This window comes from Macrobrachium rosenbergii, chromosome 15, assembly GCF_040412425.1.
Source record: "Macrobrachium rosenbergii isolate ZJJX-2024 chromosome 15, ASM4041242v1, whole genome shotgun sequence".
NCBI classification, from domain to species: Eukaryota; Metazoa; Arthropoda; class Malacostraca; order Decapoda; family Palaemonidae; genus Macrobrachium; species Macrobrachium rosenbergii.
Window position 1 is genome coordinate 2,125,592 of NC_089755.1, and position 9,739 is coordinate 2,135,330.

Genomic DNA, 9,739 nt, shown 5'->3' on the forward strand with positions numbered 1-9,739 from the left:
TGACTACAGTTTATGAATACAGCAAAAAATGAATTTAAACATGCTTTTTGTCTTTCTCAGAAGCTTGTATACTTCAGACCTCAACGCTGTGTGAATTGTTTAGTTTTTACCATTGCGGTTCATATTACATTGACAATGAATACTTTACATCTAAACTTCTCAATCACGTTTCAAAGCCATTTTTTAATCATGGTTGTTTTGTTCCGATGTTCAGAATGATAAGCATTCAAATAGTTCTCACAATAAAATGGTAAAAGTAAAAAGCATCAAAATTCAAGTAATCTATAGAATTTATCTTAATTACATCTAAGATACATATTGTATTATATAACAAGCAACTTGAAATTAAGCCCATTTGCTAATGGACCAATATGTATAACTGAAGGAAAATAGCACCAAAAGGTACATAATTTGAGAAGCAAAATAAGAAGTCATTGGAAAGTGATTGAAGTTCCTGGGTGAGCTGTTTCATTTCGGGTTTCATAAGCCGTGTTTGTGCACGCAAGGGAAAATAAAAGTTGGATAAAGATGCAAAAACGCTCGGAAATTGAATTTCAAAAAGGTTCCGAAGCTCAGGTGAATGATTATCTCGAGAGCTTTCCTGACGTGGATGATTGATGGGGAGTCTCAGAAGAGAAAGGAAGACTGTGGGAGGTATTGGAAGCTAAAATGCTTTCTATTTTACAAGAACTGCAATGTGAATTCAATTTTCTTAACCATCAGTTTTCTCTTTATTTTAGTTTTCAACAACTGCAGTTGAGAATAGCTCATTCTATTACTTGAGCATAATACTCTAACATTGATTTGGCCTGTGAAATCTTGGGCATTTTTCGAGACAGACCTTTATATATTTTGCCCTGTAGGGGGCAGTGCCGTGAGTGCACCTCATTTGGTGTACTGTAGGCATTAATTAAGGTTCTTTACAGCGTCCTTTCGGCCCCTAGCTGCAACGCCCTTCATTCTTTTTACTGTACCTCCGTACACATCCACTTTCTTCCATCTTACTTTCCTCAACCCTCTCCAAACAATTGATTCATAGTGCAACAGCAAAAGGTTTTCCTCCTGTTACGACTTTCAAACCTTTTTAATGTCAATTTCCGTTTCAGCGCTGAATGACATCATAGGTCCCAGCGCTTGGCCTTTGGCCTAAATTCTCTATTTTATTTAATTTATATACTTTGGCTGGTCCTCAAAAAAGTCAATTCAGTACCGCTTTCAATGTAACTGTTGATTTTCCTTAATAAGTTTCATAGCCGGAGAAAAAGTAACCCTTTCATTCAGTCCCGTAGTAAAAGTTGTAACTTTCGTTTCTTGTTGACCTCTACATATCTGATAGAATGTGAATGGTCCTGTTTCCGAAACGCTTGCTCATTATATTTACTTTCTGCATGGCTGATGGGGGCGTCTAAAATGCTGTTTGAGAAAACTGGGTCATTAAAGGTTATTAGTACACCATGTACCATAAACCTGTTCTTAATCTCAGGTTGTGATTTTATCTTTTGTGTTGTGGAATTTATGGTCTGTGGTTCGAAATCCATGGCCATAAAGTATACTAAACTGGAAGCACAGTATTTGTTTCCTAGACCATTCCACTAGGTTGAGGATAGTCTGTATTATCTTTTCTTTAGTTAATATATCATATTCTTTTGTTAATATACATATATCATACATATATACATGCATACATATATATATATATATATATATATATATATATATATATATATATATATATATATATATATATATATATATATATATATATATATATATATATATATATATAATAGGAAAAAGCATATCCTAAGGAATTTGTATTTAAAAGGAAAGATTATAAAAAGCTATGCATCATTTTACACACCAAATAATACCTCTGAAAATGGTTCCATGACAATTAGAGCCACAGATACAGAGCCTTTACTGTACAGGCAGATTCTATTATTTGTCTGAATCTTTTTGCTCTTTCAGTATTCACTTATGAGTTTCCAAGTGACATTTCATGGACAAGAGAAAACAACTGGAATAATCCCCAGATTTGATGGCGACTCTCGGATCCTAATGTTTGCAGAGACGCTGTCATATTTTCCAGGCAAAAACCGCCGTTTTTTTTTTTTTGTCATTCTACCATAAATCATTTTTAGCTGTTATCCTAAAAATCGAGAACTGACTTTTGTTACAGAATTAACATTAATATTTTGGTGGGGATTTTGCCTGACAGAGAGTTTTTTCGGGGCTGAATTTTGAACAGCATCAGGTGGCTGGTTTGGGAAAAGTGGTTTGTTTCTTTGGTTCTTTCCAGGTCGAAGATTCTGAGTTTTTAGAGTTTTTTATATATATATATATATATATATATATATATATATATATATATATATATATATATATATATATATATATGTATGTATATATATTAAATTTCGGACTCACATCAGGATCGAATTCAGGTCTTTCAACTGAAAGGCACGGCAGTTAAGGTAAAGCCTTATGGATAATTGTCCTTAGGTTCCAATTCTTTTTTATGACTTGTATGGCTTAGTTGGCAGCGGCCTTGCCTATCAATTGACTTCAACTGACTATCATATATATATATATATATATATATATATATATATATATATATATATATATATATATATATATATATATATATATATATATATATATATACATATATGTATATATGTAACTGTTGAGACTTGTAATACCTAACCTGAAAAAACCGGAAAGAGGTTCCAAAACTACATCCACAAACCCATTCTGTCATTATGACCTGATGCAGTACAAAAATTCATCCCCAAAAAGGACTCTCGCTGTCAGGCAAAATGGGCAGAATATTAAAAATTCTGGAACAAAAGACACTTCCAAATTTATAGGATAACAGCTAAAAATGATGCATGAGAGAATAAAAAAAGAAAGTCAAATACTGTATGAAAATATTAGTGTCTCTGCAAACATTCGGATCCGATAGTCGCAATCAAATCTGGGGATTATTCCTATTATATTTGTTCTCTATATAAAAGTCACTTGAAATTCAAAAGCGAATATCGGAAGAACAAGATATTGAAAAAATAAATGAATCTGCCTATACGGTAAGCCTCTGTATCTGTGGCTGTAATTTTTATGTAACCGTTTTCAGAGGTGTTATATGGTTTATGAAATATTACATGGCCTTAAATATTTGTCCCTTTATATTCAAAATCCATTGGGTCTGCTTTCTTTAAAACACAAAGTTCAACTGAGATTTTTTTCTGAACAAATGCAGTTCAATATTCATCCACTGTTAAGTGGGAAACTCTTCTGTCAAGCAAACTGCCTTGGCAAAATAATATTAACAATCCTAGAGGAACAAAATTTATGTAAATTTTCTCCATGCTCCCCTTTTTTGGTGCATCTGTTTATCTTTCTAAAGAATAACCTCTTTTCAGATAAAAACGATGGAGACAAATGAAAATCTGAGAATATAAAAAAATTTCAAATCACCAGGATTTGGGGAAGATCCCAGCATAGAAAACGAGGTTTTTGCCTGAAAATATGACACCCCGGTGGCTTCCACACACAATTTCGCATCCTTATTGATAGTGGTCACCTTAGCCATCATTAAAAATCCTCCAGAACTGGGTGAAAGTGGAGACCTCCATCCTTCTGTTATGCTATTTGTTCTCTGTATAAAACGTCACTTCACTCATTTGAAATTCAAAAGCGAATATCGGAAGAACAAGATATTTGAAAAAATAATTGAATCTGCCTATCCTTGTGTAACCGCTGGTAATCAGCTGTGGACTCGATTTGTTATCTGTGGCTGTAATTGTTATCAGTATCCCGTTTTCAGATTATTTATATGGTTTATGAAATATTATGGCTTTACATATTTGTCCCTTCATGTTTAAAAATTCCATTTGGAACCTAAGTGTTTATTTAAAACAGAAAGTCACATATTTAGGTTTCTGCCTGACCTAGCAATTGCAGTCAGATTTTTGCTCTGTTATATAGACCCCAGACTATATGAACAAGGCATATAATAAGTGTAAGAACTTAAAAGAATAAAAAAAAAAACATATATATTTAATATATATATATATATATATATATATATATATATATATATATATATATATATATATATATATATATATATATATATTATTTTAAGCATACAGTATACAGGTATTTTTGTGTCAGCGTTTATGCAGGTGCATGGACTGAGTTAAACTGACTAATTGCTGGTCTGTGAAAATGTAGCGTTTAATGTGAGAAGCCTTGTTCAAACAAGTGGTTTTTGTGATGGCGTTAACATTCCTCGCACATAGAGACAGTGAGAGTTTGTTCGCATTTTTGGAAAGCTGAGTTCAGCATTCAGCGAATGTCCAACCCGCTTGATGCATTGCTTCTGGCCATGACCAGGAGCATGGGAGTACTGTGATCAAGTGATGAAAACTTTGTGATACCTGTGGGCTCACAAGATTGGTTCACACGTGGTCAGGTCACCTGCGACATCATGATAGGTTTGTACCCTCGTATCGAACAATGAACGTGACAGTGACGTCACTCTCTGAGGGAAGGGCTAACGAGTGAATCTGTGCATTGATGTGTTCTTATGTGCTTTATTAGAGAGGAACTATAGAATGTCTATTCACTTTGATTTATCACCTGACAGTTATCGCTCCTTTTGGAGTTGTGTGAATAGCATGGCTACTGTGAGGGGATGGCTTCCCAATGGCTTTAGGAAGTGAGTAGGACAGCTTACTAACATTTGTTTCTTTTTCAGACATTATTCAGAGTCCATGTTTTGCATTGCAGTGAACCTTCCTGTTCTTTGAGTATTTTATTTATTATTTTTTTATTATGCTTCAAAATGCACCATAAATATAAGAAGTAATGGTTGGGTATTATATAGATAACTTTTATATTTATATATTTTCACGTGGCATTTATCTTTGTTTAGAGTGAAATTTTGCTGATATTCTGGGTCCAGTCCACTAGCTTGAAGTCAAAGTTTTTCATGGCGGCTTGATTTTGTGGTTTATGACTCTTAGGTATTGGTTATTCGTTAAATTTCCAAATAAACTCTAGTTTTTACCCTACGGCTATCGTCAATGATAGTCTTTGCTCGATGCAAGGAGAGAGATTTGGGGACAGAAGAGCAGTTAGAGAGAGAGAGGAGACCAGTCAGGATACCAAGTAATTGTCAAAACAACTAGGGTGACACACAGTTAGTCTTAACTATAAGACCTATATATATATATTTGATATATATTGTGCTTATTTATTTATTTATTTACATTTTTCCAGATATACCCTCCAGTCCCTGTGCCCACCACTGGAATTTTTTGGGGCCTCTGTCATACATTTCAATATTTATATATGATAATGATAGGTTTTTTTCATTTCCAGGCTCAAACCTCAGCAATGTCAAGGTAAAATGCTTCTCTGTCTCCCCCTGGCTAACATGTTGGGATTTCTGAAAACTTTTTTCCATCTTCTGCAAGCAACTCCCAGGCGCCAGCATACAGCAACAAAATAGAGGCTCTCAAGGGTTAGCTGAGAGTATTTGGGGCCAAATAAGAACATTCTCTCAAATAGGAAGTCCTTTTGTTTCAAGGATTACAGGCCCAGCACATTTACATGAATAGGTAGACGCTCATAGGGGACTTGTTCCAAGCCTAAATTAATGATTTGTTCTGACAGATAAGCCGTTTGGGCATTCCCACCAGTCATTGTTACCATGGGCTGCTAGGCTGATTAAATCCAACTTAAGAACTATTCCTTTTAACCATCGCTGCCATTATTTGATTTCTTCCAGATATAAATCTGTCCTGTGACCAAATAATGCTGACCCTGGAATTCACTTTCCAGGAAACCTGAAGTCTGGCTCACGTGTTCTGTCCCTCCCACTGAAACAATCTGCCTTACTTCTGACTCAATTCCATCTTCTGCAAGCAAGCTCCATGCACAGATACACGTCTTCCCATGTGCAAGTAACGCCAGTGTTCTTTTCCATTGTTCTGAAATTTCAATTTTCATTTTTCAACTTTTCATTCTCCCAAACAAAGTCCCTAAGAGACTTGCCCCAAGCCTAAAGTTTGTTCTGTGATAATATTTAGAGCATTTTAATTACCATTTTCTAACTAATTAATATTCCCTCCATTGTGAATAATTAATTGCACGTTGATGTGCCTTGTTTGCTGAACTGCCAGCCTGTCCATAATTAATTTTTGATTTGCAAATCTGTAAATAAATTACTTTAATCTAACTGCACTGGACAGTACAAAGGCCACGACCTTTCCTTTTTCTTTGAATAATTTTATAAGTTTAAGCAGTTTATAGAGTCACACTTTTATTTATTACATTTACTTTATTTGCTTATGTTGCCTTGTTCTGATGTCAGTACTGTCCATATTAAGGCAAATTTACATTCAAAATTAATTTAACTTTTCTAACTGACTGAAAGAACCTAACATTTGAATAGATATAAAAGGTAAGTATACTATGTATTATGTATTTATGTATGTATTATGATATGTAGGTATGTATGTATTATGTCTAAAATTATTTAAATAATATATATATATATATATATATATATATATATATATATATATATATATATATATATATATATATGTATGTGTGTATATATATACATAAAAAATGTGCAAATATGTGTGTATGTATAAATTGTAATTAACACTACATGCCTTAAATCCAGATGAAAACTAAAAGGAACCTTTACTTCCAGTGATGGGACCAGAACACACTCACGGCAGTAAAAGTGAGGTAAAACTCATTTAAATAGTGACAATTTGAACATAATGACGACAATTTTCCTAACAAACAGATCTCCTGGTCAAACACAAAGTTATAAAGCACTAACCTCTTCAGTTCGTCAAGTGTCAATATTTCTTCATTACTCTTTCTCTTCTTTATTTTCCTCTTGACTCTTCTTCACTGCCACTCGTGTAGGAAAGATACAAAGTTACTCCATGCAAAATATACTTCCTTTTAGGAGGAGGGTTGTAATGCCATGTGCAGACATTAGACCCAATTCAGAGCGGGTCTTCCCCACGTGCCATGAGGTTAGAGAGGAAATGGATTCTGACACAGGTTCAGTGGACACAGAAGGACTATAAGAATTAATTTGTGTTCTGAGGGAAATATGATTTGTATAGTATTGCCATTGTAATCCTCAGGATGATAATATTGTTCGATTACTAAAATGGAGAAAGAAACCTCAGGAATGAATTATTGAGAGGAAATGGATTATTTCAAAACAGCCTGTTTTGAGAGAGAGAAAGATGGGAGTTGACTTTCATACTGAAGGGAAATATGATTTTATAGTAGTGTCATAATAATCCTTAGGATAATATCACTGCTAGATTTCTATAATGGAAGCTGAAACCTTAAGAATGAATTATTGATTAGTTAAGATGATTTCTTTACTGTTTTTGTATTCGTGTTAGTGATGCTAATTAGGTCTGTTGTTTTAGATATATCTTTCAGACTTTTGGCGCGTTTTAAAGTCATTTTTGAAGCACCAAGTTTTTTTCAATATCTTCTTTTACTCAGCTTAATTCCTAGTCGGGGTCGACGTTTCTAATGAGTCTTTTCGAGGTGTGTCCTTCCTGTGTCCGCCTTCGTTTATCCTTTTGTCTCTCATGATCTGCAATCGCATGGCCCATCCCTGCCTTGCCCCATGAGGGGTTGTGTCGTCAGTGCGCCTTATGCGGTGCATTGTAGGCACTGCTTAAGGTTCTTTGCAGCATCCCTACGGCCTCTAGCTGCAACCCATTTCATTAATTTTACAGTAACTCCTTTCCTCCTTTCATATTCTCTTTCTTCCGTCATACTTTCCACAACCCTCTCCTAACAATTGATTCATAGTGCAACTGCGAGGTTTCCCTCCTGTTACACCTTTCAGACCTTTTTACTTTCAATCTCCCTTTCAGCGCCGAATAACCTCATAGGTCCCAGTGCTTGGCCTTTGGTCTAAATTCTGTATTCTCTTCAATTCTATCCTGTCCTTGCTGACTTCGTCTGAACTTCCAACTCTCAAAGGTCGAGATTTATCTGCTGGTCGCTTCCGACAGACGCTTTGACTCTCCTAACACTCTAAACTCCTCACCTCATAAATAATTTGTTTTGGCAGATGTTTGACGGACATTTGCCATTCCTCACTCCAACACTCCTTTTATATATATTCATATATATATGGGCTGGGTAAAATGGATGTTTGAAGAAAAAAATAGAATTTACTTTCACTGATTCAGAAGTTGGACTTGAAATTTCTTGAAATAAAGTATATCTTATAATGAACACTGGAACTGTTTCCTCACACATAGTTATGCTGTTGTGAGTATGTATGTATGTATATATATATATATGTATATATGTATGTATATACATACATATATATATATATATATATACATATATATATGTATGTATATGTATATATATATATATATATATATATATATATATATATATATATATATATATATATATATATATATATATATATATATATATATATCTTTTAGGACCACAGGAAAAATAAAAGAAATAGTTCTCCTTTCTTTTTTATTTTTTCCTGTGGCCTTAGCTAAATATAATGTCACAAGCAATTTAGTGACAAATAAATAAATAAATATATAAATATAGGTATGTATATGTATGTATATATGTATGTATATATATATATATATATATATATATATATATATATATATATATATATATATAGAGAGAGATATATAGAGAGAGAGATATATAGATAGATATATATATAGATAGATAGATAAATAGATATATATATAGATATATAATAAAAACAGAAAACAAGAGCGTATGCCAAGGAAAAATAACAGAATAGACCTCCATTTCTGTGTCTCTTTGCAAATCGAGAGATACTGATGATGAAATGAAGTAGCAAAATAGAACGCTACTTTCTGTCCCAGCGGGAGATGTTTTTGTTTCATGACCTTCCTCCCAAATCATTTTGCAATTCAGTCGGAAACGTGACAAAGAGCATCAACAGGAATGAGATGGAGCAACAGTTGTCTTTCAGTATTTTAACGACCTGATTTATGGAGGAAACTTTCTGTGCTGGCTCCATTTAAGCTCCTACTGTATAATTTTGTTTTAATTTTCCTTCCGTAATATTTTACCCTCCTGCAGAGGGTTCCAAGTTCTTTAATTACCTCTTACTGAAGATATAATTATATTAACTATAATAACAGCATACTTTAATCACATTATCTGAATATGCGATTTCGGTCTGATAACTGTATCATGTTTTACTTCAATATAGCAGTGCCCCTGGTTTGGGAAATACCTGGGAAGACTCTCTCTCTCTCTCTCTCTCTCTCTCTCTCTCTCTCTCTCTCTCTCTCTCTCTCTCTCTCTCGGGAAAACAATGGACATGTCTTCGAGCACTTTGTACTTGGTGAGCTCCAATGAGGATAAACGAGACCATCCTTCCTATTCTCGCTTCCCACCAACACAGAGTCCTTCGGGACAGACTGAGGGAATCCTTCGTCTCTTATTCCTGAAGGACTCCTGAGGCCTCCTCCAAGATGTGTGGGATGAGACATGTGCTCAAGGAGACACGTCCATGTGGCTCTTTTCCATGTGTTTATGGGCGGGGCATAAGCGCTGCCTTGCAATTGTTTCCTATGCTGATAATGATTGTTACAATGGAATGCATTTATTCATTCGATTGAAATGCTTGCAAGCATGCAGC